This window comes from Castor canadensis, chromosome 7 (assembly GCF_047511655.1).
Source record: "Castor canadensis chromosome 7, mCasCan1.hap1v2, whole genome shotgun sequence".
NCBI classification, from domain to species: Eukaryota; Metazoa; Chordata; class Mammalia; order Rodentia; family Castoridae; genus Castor; species Castor canadensis.
In genome coordinates, this window is record NC_133392.1 from 126510344 (window position 1) to 126533817 (window position 23474).

Here is a 23474-nt window from a genome sequence, read left to right on the forward strand (position 1 = left end):
GAAGGAGCAGCATGAACGGGGAACGAGTCCACCACTACCTGTGGGCTGTGAGACTTGTGGTGCCTGTGTAGGTGCATGGCTGTCTGCATGCCTCAGCACCCGTCCCCGGGGGTAAAAACTGCAGGTGGTTAGATCTGCCAGGCAACCATGCAGGTAGCAAAGGGAATGGAGCCCTAATGCTCCATCTCTGCCACCACCACCCAGGAAGGGGCGGCCCTGGGAAAAGCACAGGACACAGCCCTGAGGGAATAAGGCTTTTCAGCCTGCCCCTTAGGGCGGGGCACATTCAACTCACCCACTTAGCGTCCAGCCGACCAGAAGTCCTGCCTCCGGAAGTCCCACCTCTAACCGGAAGTTTTGTTGGGAGGAGCGGAAGCCCCGCCTCTCAGGCCAGCTTGTGGCATGTACCGCCAGTCCTCTGCCTCTGGTTGGAGCTTGGTGTGGCCATCTGGCTCTGCCTCTTGGCCTGCGCTTGTGGCGTGGACCTCCGGCCCACCATAGGCCAATACCCCTCAGGCCTATGCACTGGTCAGGACCCACCCCGCCTCTCAGCATGGGCCGGAAGCCCCGCCTAGCCAGCTGCTCGGCGTTGATGTATGGCGGTGACAGGCAGTGACTGGGACCATGGCAGCGGCAGTGGACGCGTGGCAGCCATGATAGCAGTGGCAGCATGCGTGCTGCAACAGTTGCAGCCATGGCTGCAGGATGCAAGGAAGCTGCAACACTTATGCACGCACATGCGCATGCCTGCACCCTGGCTCCCCAGCCTGGCAGCCTCTGTCCAGCAGTTTCCAGCCGGAAGGCTCACAGTGCCTGAGCTGGCTGGAAGAAGTAGCGCAAAAGCGCCACCTCTCCTCTTCCGCAGCCAGTGGGAAGGCCAGGGAGGCTTGGGGCACCGGAGGCAAGATGAGCGATAGTCTGCAAGCCCACCAGGACATTGTATGCTCTCCCCAGCCACTCCTTGTGATTCTTCTGCAGCCCCACAACAGTGGCAGCAATGAGGGTGAGGGAGGGGGCTACATGCCCCAAGAGCTGGGGAACACACACCCAAAATTTTTTAAAGGTGCCTCTTCTGCTGACCAAGGTCCCGCACCTGGCTGGACTGCCTTTTTCCCTCTACAGCCTTCTCCCTCTTCCTCCTCTGACCTATTCCCTTGTCCGCCAGGTCTCTGTTTCCCATGGGCACTCTCACCCAGGCCCTCCTTGTCCTCATTGTCTGCAGGGGTTGAGGAAACACTCACCTGGAGGTCAGATCCTCTTGCTCCAGAGACACACACTTGGGGCCTACCAGCAAGTGGTTGGCACCCTTTACTGATGGGACTGATTAGATACTGTAGTAGGGAGGAGGATCAGAAGAGAAACAGGCTGTGTTCTGATAATGAGGCAGGGGGAAGGGATGGCAAAGCAGAGAGATAAAACTTAAAGAATTAAAACATAAAAAAGGTCACATAACACTAAGGAAATAAAACAGCCAATGAAGTCACATACAGCCATATGTGGGTTGAGCTTTGCTTTTTGCTTCTGTAACCTGCTTGCAAGGGTATATAAGGTGAGATCTCTTTGCTCTTGGTGCTCAGCCTATGGACAGTAGTCTGCTGAGTCCTTCCTGCACAATAGACCGTTTCTTCCTGCTAAACTGCCTCAGTGTCCTTATCTCAGCTTGAGATTCCTGCAACATTTCTTGGGACTTGTCCAGGATTTCAGAGATGGTGATTAGTCAGTTACCTGCCTTGTCACCAGGGTGCATCCCCTGGACCATAGGGAGAAGATCCCACAGGGCACCAATATACAGCTCCATCTGCAGGAGGGACTCATTCTCCAGTGAATTGGAGTGAAGGGCTTGGATGCACAACAGAACCTTGTGACACACAGGAACCAGCAAGTGGAGGAGAGCACCATTTGTCAAACTGGTAAGAACCAGGTTTGAATTCAGGCCTGCCTCAGGAGGCAGAAAGGGAGATTGATCACCTCACAGAGACCACTAGTAACCGCCTTTTGCTGTGAAACCATGTCTCTCAGGTTTAGGCAGCAGGTGGAAAGTGTGTGAGACACTTCTGAGAATTAGGGAGGTTGACCTTTTCCTGGGAAATAGCCACAGCGGAGGTTAAGGGATCCATAACAAAAATTCAGTTCCAAAGAGGGAGACTCACAAGAGAACAGATGCATCATCCACCATTCCACTGAATAGTCCTCTGGGTATAATTTAAGTTTTTTTTTTTTTGAGAATGCACTCTAATTTTGTGTGTGTGTGTGTGTGTGTGTGTGTGTGTGTGAATTTGTATAAAGCACTGGGCAAAATTTAATTTGCTACTGGAATTCCAGCTCATCTTATGCACACTTAGGTTGACACTTTCTAGCATACTTAATTTATAAAACTTTTATGTGTATATCTGTGTATATGTAAGTATCTTCAAAATGGTTCTTAAACTGCTTTTATAAGGTTATCATTGATATTCAAGGTAACAAAAAACCAGGATTTTTGTTTTAAAGATCTCTGTTATAAACTACTTAAGCTTTTTACATATGAATATGTAAACATCTTATAAGGATGGTTCTTATTATAGAGTCAATGTAAAAAAATTTTACTCTGTTCTACTGCTACTTTCAAGAAAACAGATTTTCAAACTTATTTCAATCAGGTCTCACTAGGATACAGACATTCAGGGCCTAACACTCTGGCTTAGACCAGAGAAGAAAAAAAAAAGTGTGTGTGTGGGGGCACAGCCTGCAGCAGAAATCTTAAAATTTGGGTAATTAAAAATGACCTTAGCCTGTTTTATTCTGTCATAAATAAAATCTGAGATTTACCTCTCTCTTGTAATACATGGCTCTATTAACAAATGGACTTTCTATAAATTGTTTTTATACAAAAATAATTTTAATTTTAAGGTTGCTTTCTTTCTTTCTCATACAAATATAAGTTAAAAGGTTTTATGAGTTATTTTCAACAAATAACAAATATATATTATATATATGATATTACATATATGGGTTTTAAAAAAATGCTTTTAAATAAAAAAAGATAAAGACAAGCTCCCCCAGGGGATACAAAATAAGTTGTCATAAAGGGACAGAGTAAGTTGTCATAAAAAGATGGAGCTTATAAATGCTTATATAAGTGTTTGAGTTGACTAAAATCCAGTTAAATTAAAGGGTTTATAAGGTCAAAATTGAATGTACTAATATTAAACTAAAACAGTTCTCTATACTCATAATAACAAGACTATCTTAAAAATACATTGTCTTAATAACATTTACAAAAACTGTCTTAAAAATGTTTTTTGTATTGTCAAGTTAACTGTCAAAAATTTTTGGTGCTACAGGTTAACCCACAAGTTTGTTAAGACAGCAAGAGTTTATTAAAACACAGAGAGACAAGAGGCAGCTGAGCACAGGGAGTACTGCTACACTGATATGAGGGTTGAGACAGATTTACTTATGTAAAACAAAGTAAAAAAAAGAAAACTCAAAAGAAACACTATACTGGAGATCAAGACATACAGTTTTTATTGGAGTCAACAGAGTAAAAATGTTAGTCCTACTCCTTCCACATGTCAGGCAGAGGGAATTTTTTGCCTGGGATGGCCGGCTTGGGCCTGTTATTTTAGGAGTGCTCCATTGACTCCAGGTTGGTGGGATCCTGGTGTATGTCATGAGCCATCTGTTAATGTCAACCATCTGGGATATGATCCCTTATCAACATCTGAGCCATGTTTCTTGGCTATTAGGTTTCCTAACTCTACGCTTAGTCCCCATAAATATTTACCTGTGTTCTCTGATGATTTTTGTCAGGATTTTAACTACAAAGGTAACTGAGTCATGTTCATTTAAGAGTTGGTTTATGTTGGGGTTAAAAGTAAGGACAGCCATGTTAGGACTAGACCCGCTCCCCCCTTACAGATGGCTTACTAGAAACTCCCCACTCAACCCCAAAGACTGACAAAGAGACAATTGTTAACCTTTATCTCCGTGAATGGGTGCCAAAGACAGTTGAGCAATGACCTAACTATAGTTTAATTTTCTTGGTTGCCCAGCAACAGTATCCTTTAGTGATCTTCCTAATGGGTCTTCCCAATGAGCTCTAGCTCTCTTGCTGGGGTCTCCCTCCACAGGGCTTCTGCCTAAACAATAAACCCTGTGCTGGTATTTGAGCTGTCTCTCTGCCTCTTCCATACCTCTTATTTTCTAACAGTTTACGTAAAAATTTCTAGATGACCTCATGGTGATTCTAATACAGTCGGTACCCTATATGGGTCTGTAACTTGACTGACACTGTTCTTCCCCCTACAACTGATAAAAATCTAAGGTTTTGCTTCAAAAACAACAACTAAACTAACATGTATATATAACCTCTATAGAGCTATGATGCTATTGCTGGTCCCTTATATTAAATGTATTAATGTTTTTCAAGTTTATCAAGCCTTCTAAAATACAAAATTTAGATAAACACAGTAACAAAAGTTAATGGTACTGATATGCCATTCTGTTAGTTGCTAAATTGTCCATCAAAATTTTAACCATGGCTCTTTTAAGTTTTTGTCATTATAGTTCTGATCCTTCTGGGGCATTTACAATCAGGTCCATAAAAAATGACTAATAAGTGCTTATGTGTCAACCAGGTTAGCTTTTTAGACATCTCCTTTTGTTGGATTTTGTTATGTACTGTCCTTTTCTAAAAGCCTAAGGGCCACTCCTTTGTTGCTTAAATTTGGTCAAAAGGGTCTAGTTGGCCCTGACTCCCACCTAATCTGCTTGTTATTCCCCGCTGCTCCCCCGCCATGGGACCAAAACCAAAGAAGCAAACAAAATCCAGGAAAGAGCAAATCCTCACGATGAAAAAAAAAAAAAGACCAATCAAGAAAGATCTTCAGTCTATCACCATATCACTCTAAATGTGCCCAAACTCGTCTGTCAAAAGTTAAGCAGGGTCAGGCCTGCTTAGTACTTAGATGGGAGACACATCTTCAAAAGTGACTGCTCAGAGACAAACAATTTGAAAACAAAAGGGAAATACCATCAAAGTTCAAATGGAGTCACTCATGCCAGACCTCTCAAAATTAACCAAGGCCAAGAGATTGAGGAAGTGGTTCGTATATGTGTGTGGCCATCTGGCATTAAAGCCCTTCCAGACACAAACTCATATTTTTGGATACAGTCTTCTACTTAGAGACAAAATGACCATTTTTACTGGCTTTAAATATGTCTTTTGATACTTAAAGATGGAAGTTTTAACTTTTTTTTTTTTCATTTTTCTTTTATTATTCATATGTGCATACAAGGCTTGGTTTATTTCTCCCCCCTGCCCCCACCCCCTCCCTTACCACCCACTCCACCCCCTCCCGCTCCCCCCCTCAATACCCAGCAGAAACTATTTTGCCCTTATCTCTAATTTTGTTGTAGAGAGAGTATAAGCAATAATAGGAAGGAACAAGGGGTTTTGCTGGTTGAGATAAGGATAGCTATACAGGGCATTGACTCACATTGATTTCCTGTGCATGGGTGTTACCTTCTAGGTTAATTCTTTTTAATCTAACCTTTTCTCTAGTTCCTGGTCCCCTTTTCCTATTGGCCTCAGTTGCTTTAAGGTATCTGCTTTAGTTTCTCTGCATTAAGGGCAACAAATGCTAGCTAGTTTTTTAGGTGTCTTACCTATCCTCACCCCTCCCTTGTGTGCTCTCGCTTTTATCATGTGCTCATAGTCCAATCCCCTTGTTGTGTTTGCCCTTGATCTAATGTCCACATATGAGGGAGAACATACGATTTTTGGTCTTTTGAGCCAGGCTAACCTCACTCAGAATGATGTTCTCCAATTCCATCCATTTACCAGCGAATGATAACATTTCATTCTTCTTCATGGCTGCATAAAATTCCATTGTGTATAGATACCACATTTTCTTAATCCATTCGTCAGTGCTGGGGCATCTTGGCTGTTTCCATAACTTGGCTATTGTGAATAGTGCCGCAATAAACATGGATGTGCAGGTGCCTCTGGAGTAACAGTCTTTTGGGTATATACCCAAGAGTGGTATTGCTGGATCAAATGGTAGATCGATGTCCAGCTTTTTAAGTAGCCTCCAAATTTTTTTCCAGAGTGGTTGTACTAGTCTACATTCCCACCAACAGTGTAAGAGGGTTCCTTTTTCCCCGCATCCTCGCCAACACCTGTTGTTGGTGGTGTTGCTGATGATGGCTATTCTAACAGGGGTGAGGTGGAATCTTAGTGTGGTTTTAATTTGCATTTCCTTTATTGCTAGAGATGGTGAGCATTTTTTCATGTGTTTTCTGGCCATTTGAATTTCTTCTTTTGAGAAAGTTCTGTTTAGTTCACATGCCCATTTCTTTATTGGTTCATTAGTTTTGGGAGAATTTAGTTTTTTAAGTTCCCTGTATATTCTGGTTATCAGTCCTTTGTCTGATGTATAATTGGCAAATATTTTCTCCCACTCTGTGGGTGTTCTCTTCAGTTTAGAGACCATTTCTTTTGATGAACAGAAGCTTTTTAGTTTTATGAGGTCCCATTTATCTATGCTATCTCTTAGTTGCTGTGCTGCTGGGGTTCCATTGAGAAAGTTCTTACCTATACCTACTAACTCCAGAGTATTTCCTACTCTTTCTTGTATCAACTTAAGAGTTTGGGGTCTGATATTAAGATCCTTGATCCATTTTGAGTTAATCTTGGTATAGGGTGATATACATGGATCAAGTTTCAGTTTTTTGCAGACTGCTAACCAGTTTTCCCAGCAGTTTTTGTTGAAGAGGCTGCTATTTCTCCATCGTATATTTTTAGCTCCTTTGTCAAAGATAAGTTGCTTATAGTTATGTGGCTTCATATCTGGATCCTCTATTCTGTTCCACTGGTCTTCATGTCTGTTTTTGTGCCAGTACCATGCTGTTTTTATTATTATTGCTTTGTAATATAGTTTGAAGTCAGGTATTGTGATACCTCCTGCATTGTTCTTTTGACTGAGTATTGCCTTGTCTATTCGTGGCCTCTTGTGTTTCCATATAAATTTAACAGTAGATTTTTCAATCTCTTTGATGAATGTCATTGGAATTTTGATGGGAATTGCATTAAACATGTAGATTACTTTGGGGAGTATCGACATTTTTACTATGTTGATTCTACCAATCCATGAGCATGGGAGATCTCTCCACTTTCTATAGTCTTCCTCAATCTCTTTCTTCAGAAGTGTATAGTTTTCCTTGTAGAGGTCTTTCACATCTTTTGTTAGGTTTATACCTAGGTATTTGATTTTTTTTGAGGCTATTGTAAATGGAATTGTTTTTATACATTCTTTTTCCGTTTGCTCATTGTTAGTGTATAGAAATGCTAATGATTTTTCTATGTTGATTTTATATCCTGCTACCTTGCTATAGCTATTGATGATGTCTAGAAGCTTCTGAGTAGAGTTTTTTGGGTCTTTAAGGTATAGGATCATGTCGTCTGCAAATAGGGATATTTTGACAGTTTCTTTACCTATTTGTATTCCTTTTATTCCTTCTTCTTGCCTAATTGCTCTGGCTAGGAATTCCAGTACTATGTTGAATAGGAGTGGAGATAGTGGGCATCCTTGTCTGGTTCCTGATTTTAGAGGGAATGGTTTTAATTTTTCTCCGTTAAGTATAATGCTGGCTGTAGGTTTGTCATATATAGCTTTTATAATGTTGAGGAACTTTCCTTCTATTCCTAGTTTTCTTAGAGCTTTTATCATGAAATGATGTTGGATCTTATCAAAGGCTTTTTCTGCATCTATTGAGATGATCAAGTGGTTTTTGTCTTTGCTTCTGTTAATGTGGTTTATTACGTTTATTGATTTTCGTATGTTGAACCACCCCTGCATCCCTGGGATGAAGCCTACCTGGTCGTGGTGAATAATCTTTTTGATGTGTTGCTGAATTCGATTTGCCATTATTTTGTTGAGGATTTTTGCATCAATGTTCATTAAGGAGATTGGCCTATAGTTCTCCTTTTTGGAGGTGTCTTTGCCTGGTTTTGGGATAAGTGTAATAGTGGCTTCATAAAATGTGTTTGGCAGTTTTCCTTCCCTTTCTATTTCATGGAACAGTTTAAGGAGGGTTGGTATCAGTTCTTCTTTAAAGGTCTGATAGAATTCAGCAGAGAATCCATCAGGTCCTGGACTTTTCTTTTTGGGGAGACTCTTGATTGCTGCTTCAATTTCATTTTGTGTTATAGGTCTATTCAGGTGATTAATTTCCTCTTGGTTCAGTTTTGGATGATCATATGTATCTAGAAATCTGTGCATTTCTTTTAGATATTCAAATTTATTTGAATATAGGTTCTCAAAGTAGTCTCTGATGATTTCCTGGACTTCCATGGTGTTTGTTGTTATCTCCCCTTTTGCATTCCTGATTCTACTAATTTGGGTTTTTTCTCTCCTCATTATAGTCAGGTTTGCCGCGGGTCTATCGATCTTGTTTATTTTTTCAAAGAACCAACTTTTTGTTTCATTAATTCTTTGTATGGTTTTTTTGGTTTCTATTTCGTTGATTTCAGCTCTTATTTTTATTATTTCTCTCCTTCTATTTGTTTTGGGATTTGCTTGTTGGAAGTTTTAACTTTTTAAATAACGAGTTTTCTTGAACATGTATACTTACAGTATGTTGTTGCCATGGTAATTCAACTCAGTTAAAAAAAAAACAAAACAAAAGCACCAGCTTAGCAGACATAAAGCAATGAGTTCAACTCTCACCTTAGTTTACTTCAATTTTTTCGTCTTTTCATTAGGCTGGCTAACCCATATGAACACCTGTCTCTTGGGGGAGATGTCTTTTATTCCTATAACAGATTGCTATTTTGAGCCTGTATGTTTCATGTAACATATCTTTGTGTTCCGTTTGAGAGACCCACTGGAGAGACCATGTGGTCACAGGAAATGCTGCCACCATGATGGAGCTACCATGTATTCAACATCATCTTGCCCCTTCCTAGGAAAATTATAACTAGCTTGTAATTAAAATTCTCTAAATTAATACAGTTTTTTATACATTAATTAATACATTAATATTGTTTTTGATACACTAATCTGTTAAGGATTGGACAAAAATAGAGTATTTGTGTTAAAGATCTGTTATAAACTACTTAGGAATCTAGTTGACTAAAGGTAATGACAAAAATTGATTTAAGAGTGCACGCTGAATAAATGTGATTATTTTTTATGTCATTGTGTGTTTTCTTTGTATGTCTTAGTCTGTCTCCTACCTATGTATTTGTGGCCTCTAAATTTTTAGCTCATTATGCATGCTTATATTCTTTGGCATGCCTAGGTCATAACATCTGTGTGGCTGTGTGTGTGTGTGTGTGTGTGTGTGTGTGTGTGTGTGTGAAGATGTCTTTAGGATGGTTCCTAAGCTACTTTTATAAAGTTAATGTGTACAGCTGTCTCAAAAGTTATCTAAAGTTCTAATCCCAACCAGGCCTAACTATCCTCTGCCTTAGAACAAAAGAAAAAATTTAAACAATAATCTCAATCTGTTTCATTCTGTCATGAGTGTAATTTACATTTAACTCTTTTATAATTAGGTTTATTGACCCATGTGTTCTTCAGATTGCTATTATTAAAAGGATAGTTTAACTTAATTTTCTTCCTAAATCTTTTTAGGTATAAGATTACTAAGAGTTTTATTTAAAACAGTGTTATCTAAATTCAGGTTTTTACAAAGGTTGTTTCAGATCTTCAAATTAAGATCTTAAAGCTTATAAGTTTATATATGTGTGATTAAGTTGGCTATAGTGTAGTTTTCCTAGAAGGTTTTCTGAGGTCAAAATCACCTAATCATGCACTTCAAGCTCTCAGAAAAACAAGAACAAATCAAACCCCAAATTACTGGGTGAAAAGAAATAATAATGATTTAGGCAAATATTCATAAAATGGACGTAAAATATGAAGAATCAAAAAAACAAAGAGTTGGTCCTTTGAAAAGATAAACAAGATCAATAAACTCTTAGCTACACTAACCAAAAAAGGAGGGACCAGACCTAAATTAAGTAATTTAGAGATGAAAAATGGGATATCGTAACAAATGCCAATGAAATTCACAGGGACATTAGGGAGCACATCAAAAACTTATATTCTAATTAACTGGAAAATCTAGAAGAAATAGATAAATTCCTGGATTTGGCTATTGCGAATAGTGTCATGAATATTTACCTCTTTTGTATGCTGACTTCATGTCCTTTTGTTGGAATTGAAGAACTTCCAGTGCTGAAAACAAACACACGAGAGACAGAAAATCTTGACAAGGCAATCTCTTTTGACCAAAAGGGTGCAAGCATGTACTTAATCCAACTGAGCAGACACGCGAGCACAAAATGGCTGACTGTGGCTCCTCCTTATATCCCTGACACAGTTGTACCTGCCCCTAAACCAGGATTTGTCCAGGTCAAAGTTTCACGATCTCCCTCGATTGGATAAAAGGCTTGGGGGATGGGTTAGAGCATATAGTTTGGTGGGCAGTGGAGTCATACAGGAATCTGGAAGAAGAAGCAAGGACCCTTTAAACATGCAAGTCACCTAAGATGGTGATCTGATGAATTTTTAAGTAATCTAAGGATAACAAATACTTTGATAGAAAAGATCATTTTTCTTACAATTTCCCCCCTCTTTTAATTTAAATTCTTTTCAAACTCATTTAGGAGCTGTTGGCTCTCATGTTCCTGTGTTTCTAATAGAAACAAGTTATTTTGGCAGGGCAGGATGATTGTTTGGTTTGGGTTGTCTCAATTAACCGCTGTATTAGTCCTCGGACACAAGGAATTATGCAGCATCCTGCTAAAATCCTACTAAAATTAAAACTCTAGCCACTATAATCAAGGAGATTAAGACTGAGGTCATCCAGCCCTTTTATCTTCCAAATCATTTTTCCATTAAGTCAGTGAAGGTATCATTTATACCTGAGTTTTCAGCTAGCTTGTTAGATAGGGTAGTTAATCCCTGTAGGGTCTTAGTAATAGTTCCATCAGGGGCTGTATTATTTAGTATATATGTGCAACATGAAACTCCAATCATTATGCACATTCCTCCCTTTTTGGCCAAAATCATGTTTAATGCTAGCCTGTTCTCCCAAGCCTTCTAGCTAGTTGGTCCCAATTGCTCTGCTATTCCTTTGATGGCATCCTTGGTACAGTTAAAAAACCTTTGTTGGTTATAATAAATATAATTTACCCAATTGACATTTTTATTTATAGTGGACCCTGCTGCAATTTGGTTCCTGGCTTTGAATTCATTTGGTACTCCCCTAGGAACCTCAATGGCATCAATGTAAACATGGAGATCAAAGGAGCCTCTGTGGCTGGCTGCAGCGTCTATGTTTTTGTCTCTCCTTTTTCTAGATGTTGTGGCACAGGCTGGGGATCTAAATGCTAGGGTGAAAGAGATTGCCAACTGCACCAAAGCACAGGTGCCTGCCCAGTTACTGGGAGAGTCTCAAGTAAAGGTCCTCTGCAGTACCACCAGACATCAGCTCTGCCCACTGAGAGTGTGGACTGGTTTGGGAGGCTGTTGAATGACTGGCTTTCACTGCATCCTGTCAGGTGTTCCACATTTGTCAGTTATCCTCCCTGTCTGGTGAGACATGAGGTATAATTGATGTCTAGGGAGGGTGGCCTCATAGTCCTTGGGGGCTGACCTAAAGGACCTCTGACTTCTGGGAACAGTAGTGATAGCGTCCAGCAGGATTCACTGCCCCAAGCCATGTCTGAAACAGCTGTAATTTCAACTGTAGTCTGTTAAAAGACTGTTGATTGTCCTGGATGGTGGAAATTAGAGTCTTACCAGTGTCTTGGGGCCTGGTCCAGCCCTTAGGATTATCATAAAAGGAAAAGTATATCCTTTATATCCAGTGTTTTACCCCACATCCATCCACTCTGGACAGATACTAGGTTTCCCTATGTATCCTGGGATGGGGCACATATAAAAGGAATATCCTTGGTGCTAGGGTTGGGACATAAGGCCTCCACAAGGAAGGATCTGGCATGCATCAAGTTCAACAGTTAAGGGAAAAGTACTGAGTTACATTAATAATAAACATACCATTTCCCAGATGAAAGAGAAAGAATAATTTCACTATAGTTTTTTAAAGGTTACTCTGGTGTCCCCTGGATGTGAGACCATGGTGGTCAATTGTTCCTTCTGGTCAGATGGGGGCGCCTTCTTTACCCATGTGTGATGAGTCCACCCCCTCTCCATGGTCCAGAAGGCTGTTTCCTGGTCAGCAGGACCAGGGAAGGTCCTTACCAAGCTGGCTCAAGCTTATTTTCTTTCCATATCTTGATCAGCACATGTTGCCAGGCTGGTATGGGTGAACAAGAAAGTCAAGTGGAGGAGCCTGCGCTAACAATCCTTTTTTCCTAAGACAAAGTAAGGTAGAGGACAATCCAAGCATATAATTTTTGAGGAAATAGTCTTTGGTTTCAAAGGAAGGTTCATCAGTAACCCTCCTAAGGTAAGGAAGCCCATAAAGCATTTCATAAGGGGAGAGGCCAATGTCCTTCTGAGGGGCTGTCCTTATCCTGAGTAGTACTATGGGAAGGCATTTGATCTAAGGTAATTTGGTCTCTAAGACTAATTTAGTGGGCTGATTTTTAAGAGTCTTATTTAGAGCAAACAATTTGCAAGTCTATGCTGACCAATTGTTAGGGAGTCAGCCTGATTCTATTTCAGTCAAGGCCTACCCATTATGCATTTTTCCCTCAATTACCTGAGAGGATCACCCACAAGGAAATGGAACCCAGTCTGGAAAGGAGTTTCCCCGAAGTCTGGCCTAACTTTTCATTTGGTATTCAATAATATCTAAACATTTTGTGCTGGGCTTCTCCTTCTTGCTTCCCCTTCCAAGAAAGTGGATTTAGGACCTCATCATTAGTTAAAGTCAGGTAATTCTTTTCTAGCAAGATAGCCTAATACTTTCAGATCCTGGAATCAGTCAGCCATCTACCCACCTTTTGGTTTAAGATTGTTCTAACTTGATGGGGTGTGCTAAATAACTTGCATTCCCCAAAAGGTGATTTTTCTACTTTCTTCGGTTAAAAGAAGCCACTATTGCCTGAATGCACTCAGGCCAACCTCAGGTGAAAGGATCTAGGAATTTAGATAAGAAGGCCATAGGTTGATGTTGACCCCCATGTTTTTGGGTTAGCACTCCAAGGGCAACTCCCTTGCTTACATTTACAAAGAGGTAAAAGGATGTTCAAGAGAGGGCAAGGCTAGCATCGGGGCTGTGATAAGGGCCTGTTTTAGCTCATCTACTTGTTTTTATCTCCTCGGGGGTCCCAAGAAGGGGGTCTGGTCCCTCTTGGGTCAATTTGAGATATAAAGATTTAGTTTTAAGGCATATGCATCTATCCACAACCTGTAGTATCCCACTAAGCCAAGGAACTTTCTTAATTCTTGTTTTGTTCCTGGGAGCATGAGAACAGTGATTCCTTCTATTCTTTCTGAACCAATCCTTCATTGGCCCTTACTGATCAAATGTCCCAAATATTTCACTTCAGTCTCAGCAAATTGTAACTTATTCTTTGAAATACAAAGTCCCTGGCTTCCCAGGAAATTTATAAAGCTAATGGTTGTGTTAATCACCTCCCCCTGATTATCCCCTCATTATTAAATCTCTCAAGTCTCTTATATTTTCTCAGTGCCCTGGGGTGCTGTTATTCCATCAGGGATCTTGATTAGGTGACTTAACAGCAGCTGCCAAGACACTTTGTCCTGGGGGATGTTCACGTTCCCAGATAGCCATTGCCACTCTATGGATCATGGCTCCTTCCTCCCCTGAGAAGAGAATTCCCAAAATAGACATTAACTCAGCCCAAGTATATATCTGTGGTCCCAGAAATTGATCAACCTGTTCTGAGACCCTGAAGGGATCCTCAAGAAGGGGTCTCAACGCTTTTTTAAAATTTCAGACCTCAGAGCTGGTAAGAGGGAGGCATTTATAAACCCAATTTCACCTCCTCCAAGGGGAACCTCTTGAGAGGAAAGAGAGAGTGGGGTTTTTCTTTTTCAGACTGAGTAAAAGGTAGATTCTCAATGTCTTGATGACATTGTTCTAAGTACTTTTGAAGTTGTGGTAGGGACAGGTTTCGGGTAGGGAGGGAAGGGGCAGGGAGTTGAAGGGGGGTGGAGGTGGAAGGGTTAGAAGGGGGAGGTGGAGAGGTGGAAGCCTGAGGTGGTCACGCAGGGGCCAGCTCTGGCACCTGAGCCAGAGGAGCAGCAGGGTTATGGGGGGGGAAAGGAGGAGAGTAAATCCCAGCAAGAAGGGTTTTTTATCTTTTTTTCTTTTTTCTTTTTCTTTAAGTGGAAACAGGACTATAGGCCTCCAACAGAGGTCATATTCCATCTCCTCTTGAGTGACTAGGCTCTTGTTGTTTACATGCTCAATTAATAATTGACAGACTCAGTTCTCGTCAGACCCAAATTTTGGGCAAAACAACCAAAGGCTTTAAGATCAGTTCTGTGTCCAGATAAAACAACAGTATTTAACCATTCTTTGTTCTTCTTCCCTTTAGTATGGGGGTTATCATCCCAATATTTTGACATCTTCCCTAGGGAACTCTCAGAGGGTATTTTATCCTGGGCCTCTATTTTCTGTCCCCCCTCTTTGCTGCTTTTATTCCCCATTTACCCCTTTTGGTTGACTGTGCTCTATCAGGAGCTCAACCACCCCTTTGACTTGGAGGTTTCTTGCACTCTGATTCTTTTTCCCTTTGTCTGTCTCCAGCCATGTCCCTCGTGGGAGTTGAGGCAACTTTTCATAGCTGGCAGGTCAGTATAAGATGCTGACCTGGATTAGATTCAAGAATCTAATTCTGCCTTAAACAGTATGAGTTTAAGAAATGTGGATCAGGACTCTGCTTTCCCTTCATGCAACCTGACACATCTTATTCACACATCACACAGCCTCCAGTATCCTGACCACCAAGACATTACTTGGTCACCCTTGTGACGTTTCTTGTCTTGGTTTGTGCACAAAACTTACATGATTGCTGTGGTCCCTGTCTTCATTATTACTTTATTCATTTATTCACATGTGCGTACATTGTTTGGGTCATATCTCCCCCTGCCCCCTCCCCCCTCACTTCCAGGCAGAACCTGTTCTGCCCTTATCTCTAATTTTGTTGAAGAGAAGACATAAGCATAATAAGGAAGACAAAACGTTTTTGCTAGTTAACGATAGCTATACAGAAAGATTCCTAGCATTGCTTTCATGTACAAATGTGTTACAACCCAAGCTGATTCAACTCTAACTGAGGTTTATACTGGTTCCTGATCCCTTTCTCATGTTAACCTCTGTCACTTTAAGGTTTTTGTATTAGTTCCTCTGGAGTGGGGACATCAAATGCTTTCATGTTTTGGGTTTTCTACCTATTCCTATATTTCCCGTATGTGCTCTCCCCTTGTCATGTGATCCAAGTCCAACCACATTGCTGCATTTGCCCTAGATCTAAAGTCCACATATGAGGGAGAACATACGATTTTTGATCTTCTGGGCCTGGCTAACCTCACTCAGACTGATGTTCTCCAATTCCATCCATTTACCTGAAAATGATAAGATTTCATTCTTCTTCATGGCTGAGTAAAATTCTATTGTGTATAAATACCACATTTTCTTGATCCATTCGTCAGTAGTGGGGCATCTTGACTGTTTCCATAACTTGGCTATTGTGAATAGCGCTGCAATAAACATGAGTGTGCAGGTGCCTCTGGAGTAACCTGTGTTGCATTCCTTTGGGTATAACCCCAGGAGTGGGATTGCTGGATCATATGGCAGGTCTATGTTTAGATTTTTAAGAAGCCTCCAAATTTTTTTTTGAGTGGTTGCACCAGCTTGCATCCCCACCAGCAGTGTATGAGGGTTCCTTTTTCCCCACGTCGTCACCAGCAAATGTTGTTGGTGTTTTTGATGATGGCTATTCTAACAGGGGTGAGGTGGAATCTTAGTGTGGTTTTGATTTGCATTTCCTTTATAGCTAGAGATGGTGAGCATTTTTTCATGTGTTTTTTGGCCATTTGAATTTCTTCTTTTGAGAAAGTTCTGTTTAGTTCAGTTTCCCATTTCTTAATTGGTTCATTGATTTTAGGAGTGTTTAGTTTCTTAAGTTTTCTGTATATTCTGGTTATCAGTCCTTTGTCTGATGTATAGCTGGCAAATATTCTCTCCCACTCTGTGGGTGGTCTCCTCAGTTTAGAGACCATTTCTTTTGTTGTGCAGAAGCTTTTTAATTTTATGAAGTCTCATTTGTCCATCCTTTCTCTTAGTTGCTGAGCTGCTGGGGTTCTATTGAGGAAGTCCTTGCTTATACCTATTAGTTCCAGAGTGTTTCCTGCTCCTTCCTGCACTAACTTCAGAGTTTTGGGTCTCATATTAAGGTCCTTGAACCATTTTGAGTTGATACTAGTACAGGGTGATAAACATGGATCTAGTTTCAGTTTTTGCAAATGGATAACCACTTTTCCCAGCAACATTTGTTGAAGAGGCTGTCTTTTCTCCATTGTATATTTTTGGCCCCTTTGTCAAAAATGAGGTGGGTATAGTTGTGTGGATTCATATCTGGATCTTCTATTCTATTCCACTGGTCTTCATGTTTGTTTTTGTGCCAGTACCATGCTGTTTTTATTGCTATTGCTTTGTAATATAGTTTGAAGTCAGGTATTGTGATACCTCCAGCATTTCTCTTTTTGCTGAGTATTGCCTTGGCTATTGGTGGTCTCTTGTGTTTCCAAATGAACTTTATGGTAGATTTTTCAATCTCTGTGATGAATATCATTGGGATTTTGATGGGGATTTCACTAAACATGTAGATTGCTTTTGGCAGTATATCCATTTTTACTATGTTGATTCTACCAATCCATGAGCATGGGAGATCTTTCCATCTTCTGTAGTCTTCCTTGATCTGTTTCTTCAGGGGTTTGTAGTTCTCTTGTAGAGGTCATTCACATCCTTTGTTAAGTTTACTCCTAGGTATTTGACTTTTTTTGAGGCTATTGTGAATGGAATTGTTTCTATGTATTCCTTCTCAATTTCTTCATTGTTGGTGTATAGAAAAGCTAATGATTTTTGTAAGTTGATTTTGTATCCTGCCACTCTGCTATAGCTGTTTATGGTGTCTAAGAGTTTTTGGGTAGAGTCTTTTGGGTCTTTAGGTTATAGGATCATATTGTCTGCAAATAAGGATATTTTGACAGTTTCTTTTCCTATTTGTATTCCTTTTATTTCTTCTTCTTGCCTAATAGCTCTGGCTAGAAATTCCAAGTACTATGTTGAATAGGAGTGGGGATAGTGGGCACCCTTGTCTCATTCCTGATTTTAGAGGAAATGGTTTCAGTTTTTCACTGTTAAGTATGATGTTGTCTGTAGGTTTCTCATATATAGCCTTTACAGTGTTGAGGTACATTCCTTTTATTCCTAATTTTCTTAGAGCTTTTATCATGAAGTGGTGTTGGATCTTGTCAAAGGCTTTTTATGCATCTATTGAGATGATTGACTGGTTTTAGTCTTTGCTTCTATTGATGTGCTGTATTACAATTTTAGAATTGCGTATGTTGAATCATCCCTGCATTTTTGGGATGAAGCCGACTTTGTCATGGTGTATGACCTTTCTGATGTGTTGTTGGATTCAGTTTGTCATTATTTTATTGAGGAATTTTGCATGGATATTCATTAAGGAAATTAGCCTGTAGTTCTCCTTTTTGGAAGTGTCTTTGTCTGGTTTTGGGATGAGAGTAATACTGGCTTCATAAAATGAGTTATGTTGTGTTCCTTCCCTTTCTATTTTGTGGAACAGTTTAAGGAGGGTTGGTATTAGTTCTTCCTTAAAGGTCTGATAGAATTCAGCAGAGAATCCATCAGGTCCTGCATTTTTCCTTTTTTGGAGACTCTTAATTGCTGCTTCAATTTCATTTTGTGTAATAGATCTATTCAGGTGATTAATACTCTTCGTTCAGTTTTGGATAGTTGTAGGTATCTAGAAATCTGTCAATTTCTTCAAAATTTTCAAATTTATTAGATTATAGGCTCTCAAAGTAGTCTCTGATGATTTCCTGGATTTTTGTGGTGTTTGTTGTTATCTCCCCTTTTGCATTTCTGATTTTACTGCTTTGGGTTTTTTTTCTCCTCATTTTAGTCAGGTTTGCAAGGGGTCTGTCAATCTTATTTATTTTTTCAAAGAACCAGCTTTTTGTTTCATTGATCTTTATATGTTTTTTTTTGTTGTTGTTTCTATTTCATTGATTTCAGCCCTTAATTATTTCTCTCCTTCTGCTTGTTTGGGATTTTCTTGTTCTTGTTTTTCCTGGAGTTTGAGCTGTAGTATTAGATCTTTTAATATATGCACTCAAGGATGTAAACTTTCCTCTTAGGACTGCCTTTGCTATGTCCCATAGGTTCCGGTAGGTTGTGTTTTCATTTTCATTAACTTCCAGGAAACTTTTAATTTCTTCTTTTATTTCATCAATGACCAATTGATCATTTAGCAATGTGTTGTTCAGCTTCCAGTTGTTTGCATGTTTTTACTGCTGTTTTTGTTGTTGATTTCTAGTTTTAATGCATTGTTTTCATATAGAATGCATGGGATTATTTCTGTTTTCTTATATTTGCTGAGGCTTGCTTTGTGCCCTAAGATATAATCAATTTTGGAAAAGCTTCCATGAACTAGTGAGAAGAATGTATATTGTGCAGAAGTTGGATGAAATATTCTGTAGACATAAGCTAGGTTCATTTGATCTATGGTTTGATTTAGTTCTAGGATTTCTTTATGGATTTTTTGTTTGGATGACCTATCTATTGGTGATGGGGGGTACTAAAGTCTCCCACTACCACTGTGTTGGAGTTTATGTGTGTTTTTAGGTCCTTCAGAATATGTTTGATGAAATTGGATGTATCGACATTGGGTGAATATAGGCTGATAATTGTTATTTCCTTTTGGTGTATTTCTCCTTTTATTAGAACAGAGTTCCTTCTTTATCTCATTTGATCCATGTAAGTTTGAACTCTACTTTGTCCAAGATAAGTATTGCTATCCCTGCCTGTTTTCTGGGACCATTGGCTTGGTAAATCTTCTTCTGGCCTTTCACTCTCAGTCAGTGCTTGTTTCTGTCAATAAGGTGTGTCTCCTGTAGGTAGCATATTGTTGGCTCTTCCTTTTTAATCCAGTTTGCCAAACAGTGTCTTTTGTTGGGGGAATTAAGTCCATTAATGTTCAGTGTTAGTATTGATAGGTATGTGGTCATCCCTGTCATTTAGTTGTCTTTGTTGTGTAAGGGTTTGATTGTATGCAGCTTAATCAATGTTAATCTCTACTTTCTTGCCTTTTCTTCTCCAGTGGTTTGGTATTATCTGCCCTTTCATAGTTTTGTTTGCTTTCACTTTCTGTGTGCAGAATTCCTTGGAGAATCTTTTGTAGTGGTGGATTGGTGGTATATATTGTTTTAGTTTCTGCTTATCATGGAAGACTTTTATTGCTCCATCTATTTTGAATGGTAGTTTCACTGGGTAGAGTATCCTAGTGTTAGAGTTATTTTCACTCAGTGCCTGGAAAACCTCACTCTATGCCTTTCTTTCTTTTAAGGTTTCCATTGAGAAATTTGCTGTGATTTTTATGGGTTTACCTTTGTATGTTATTTGTTTTTTCTCTCTTACAGCCTTCAATATTCTCTCTCTATTCTCTGTGCTTGTTGTTTTCATGATAATATGTTCTGGGGTAATTGTATTTTGGTCAAGTATATTTGGTATCCTGGAGGCTTCCTGTACCCAATTTTGCATAGTTTTCTCTAGATTTGGGAAATTTTCTGTTATTATTTAGTTGAATATATTATGCATTCCTTTTGCTTGCACTTCTTCTCCTTCTTCAGTGCCCATGATTCTCAGGTTTGGTCTTTTGATGGAGTCAGTAAGTTCTTGCATATTCCTTTCACAGGTCTTGAGTTGTTTGACTAATAGTTCTTCAGTTTTTCTTTTAATTACCATTTCATCTTCAAGTTCTGAAATTCTGTATTCTGTTTGTTCTATTCTGCTTGAATGGCCTTCCATTTTGTTTTGTATTTCATTCTGTTTTCATTCTTTTGTGTTTCATTCTGTTTTCTGATGTTTTCCATATTGTGGGTCACTTCCTCTTTAATATTGTCAATTTTCACCCTTAATTCATTTATCTCTCTATTTATGGTGTTCTCTGTTTCACTTTGGTGTTTATTTAGGGCTCCAATGATTTCATTTATTTGTTGTTGTGTTTTCTCATTTTCTTTTTTTTGTTGTTGTTGTCTTTGAATTTCTTGAGTGCCTCCTGTATGTTTTGGTTGACCATGTCTACTAACAGTTCTATAAAATTCTCATTGATTGCTTGCAGGATTTCTTCTTTCAGATGTTCTTGTCAGCTTCATTGGGCTCCTTGGTATGGTTTATCTTTGTTTTGTTGGAGTCTGGATCTGGGTATCCATTTTCTTCATTTCCCTCTGAATTCTGTACTAATTTATTTTTGGGGAGTGAATGGTTTCCATCCCTTTTTCATCTTCCCATCATTCCACTTGGTACTGTTTCTGACCCTGGACTATGTATAACTTAGTATTAGCTGAGTTACAATAGTAAAAGTAACAAAACCAAGAATGAAGAAGAAAAAAGAGAAAGAAAAAGAAAGAAAGATAAAAAATTAGAAAAATGGAGAAAAAAAAAAAACCCAACAACAGGGAGAGATGGTGGATGATCAAACAGCAAACAAGACAGCCAAACCCTTAAAGAAAGGAAAAAAGAAAATCACTGGTTTAGGAACAGTAGAATTACAGTCTTAGTTGTTCTGGTGTTACTCCTTTAGCATTCCTGTCTGTCATTTAGACAGTCCTGTCTGTCTGTGTCTCCTGGGCAGGTTTGGAGCTCTTCTGTGGTGGGGTGGGGGGGCTGCAGGGTGGGGGCTTCATGGGGCAGCAGCCTGGTGGGCCTGCAGGATGGAGGCCTGGCAGAATGGTGGTCCAGTGGGCCTGCGGAGTGGGGAGCCTTGTGGGCCTGTTGGGTAGGGACATGGAGGAGTGGTGGCTCAGCAAGCCTATGGGGCAAGGCTTGGTGGACCTGCAGGACCGAGGCCTGGCAGAGCAGCAGTCCAGTGGGCCTGTGGTGAGGGGGCCTGATGGAGTGGTGATCTGGCAGGCTTGCAAAGCAGGGGCATGGTGTGCCTACAGGGCAGGGGCCTGGAGGGCAGTGGCCAGCTGTTCTTTTAGTAAATTGTGGCATGGAGAAGCATTCCATGAGCTTGGGTTTCAGAGTTCTGAAGTTCTGGCTCTCCCTTGTGCTTTACCTCAGCCAAGCATGTCTCCAGTGTCACAGCAAAGTCCCTGATTCATGGAGCTCATGCAATCTGTGGCTGTGTCCCAGTCGCCATCTTGGATCTCTCATTAACTTTTCTATACACCAACAATGAACAAATTGAGAAAGAATATAGGAGAACAATTCCATTTATAATAGCCTCCAAAAAAGTCAAATACCTAGGAATAAATGTAACAAATGATGTGAATGGCCTCTACAAGGAGAACTACCAACTTCTGAAGAAAGAGATTGAGGAAGACTACAAAAAGTAGAAAGATTTCCCATGCTCATGGATTGGTAGAATCAACATAGTAAAAATGGCTATACTACCAAAAGAAATGTATATGTTTTCCACAGGGTGGAGGCCTGGTGGGGTGGGGGCTTGGGGGGCTGGCAGCTGGCAGCCTGGCAGGCCTATGGAGCTGAGGCCTGGCTGGCTGGTGGGTGGGCAGCAGCCCACCTGTTCTTTCAGTGTATCGTGATGTGGAGAAGCCTTCCATGGGCTAAGGGTTCAGGGTGCTGAAGTTTCAGCTCTCCCTGGTGCCTTACCTCAGCCAAGCATATCTCCAGCATCTCAGCAAGGTCCCTGATTCCTGGAGCTCACACAGTCTTCATCTGTGTCCCAGTCACCATTTTGGATCCTCCCAAAATGTCTCTCTTAACCAAAGTTATCCTTCTCCCCTGAGCAGTCACTGTCTCACTATATCCTGCACTTGGTTAAAGGCTTCCAGAAAGTGTGGGCTTTTAATGCAGCTAGATTTTCCAGTCAGCCATTATGGGCCAGCTGGCTTAGGTTGTGGTTGCATCTTTGGCTTCCCATCTTTGGTGGAGCTTTGAATTGTTTTCTGTATTTCTCTGTTACCATTCAGTTTCTCTTTTTTTTGTTGTTGTTGTTGTTATTTGTTTTTTGGTTTTTTTTTTCTGTTTTGCCATCACCTCGTTCACAATTACCAATGGACTCCCTTTCTTTCTACCTCACAATATAGTTTACTGACTCTTCTCATTCACAGAGTCATAATGAATGATGTTTTGAATCCACCACCTGGTCTTCTCTCTGGCTTATTCCACTTAACTGGATTACTGCAGTTCCATCCATTTTCCTGCAAATGATGGGATTTCATTCTTCTTTATGATGAAGAATACTCCACTGGTATATTTAACATATTTTCTACATCTATTCATCTGTTGATAGTAACTTAGGCATATTGCTCATATTATGAGCGATGTCATAATAGCTGGCATGCAACTATATGTTTTGTATGCTGACTTCATTTTCTATGGATATATCTCCAAGAATGTTGTAGCTGGATCATATAGTAGTTCTACTTTTCATTTTCTAGAGTATTCTCTTATTGCTTTTTTTCTGTTATCTAGAATTGCATTCCTGAGCTTTTACATTTTTCCTCTTACTTTCTTTTCTTTTTCATATCTTACAGTGCTGGAATCAAACTCAGGACTTTGGGCTTGCTAGGCAAGTGCTCAACCAATGACTCACATGCCCAGTGACCCTTCCTCTATAATCAATCCAGTGGCATCTTCAAATATCTTTGCTTCTGGGGCTGGAAGCTTGGCTCAAGTGGTAGAGCATCTTTCTAGCAAGAATAAGGCCATGAGTTCAAACCCTAGAACTGCCAAAAAAAAAAAAAGACAGATATTTCTACTTCTGTCTTCACATCACCTGTTTATTATATAAAAACCTTTGTGATTACACTGTGCCCACTGCAATAATATTGAACATTTTATCTGTAGTTATCTTGGAATGGAACTTGGACATGATGGGGAGCCATTATTCAGCATAAGAAAGCTACCCCCCACTGTCACTTTGTCTATCTAAATTTCACCTGTATGATGTCTATCTACGTGTCACCCACAGTACTCTCCTGGGCAATAAAGTTCAAAACTTTGCTTGTAGTGCCTGTCTTCTCTTGGAAGGAGAAGGTGAGGGAAGAGAGAGATTTGGGGCAGGAGAGATAGATGGGAAAAGTCACTTCTGTGGAAGACGAAGGCGATACTATCTATCTTGTGGTACCAGAACACCAGCCTTGCCTGATGTGACTCAGCTCTACCAGGAAGCTTCACTCATATCACTCCAGCTGCTGTAGCAGAGTTTAGAAAAGGGGCTCCTCTCTGAAAGGGAGAAGCTCAGTCTTGTGGGGGAAAGAGGTCAGGCC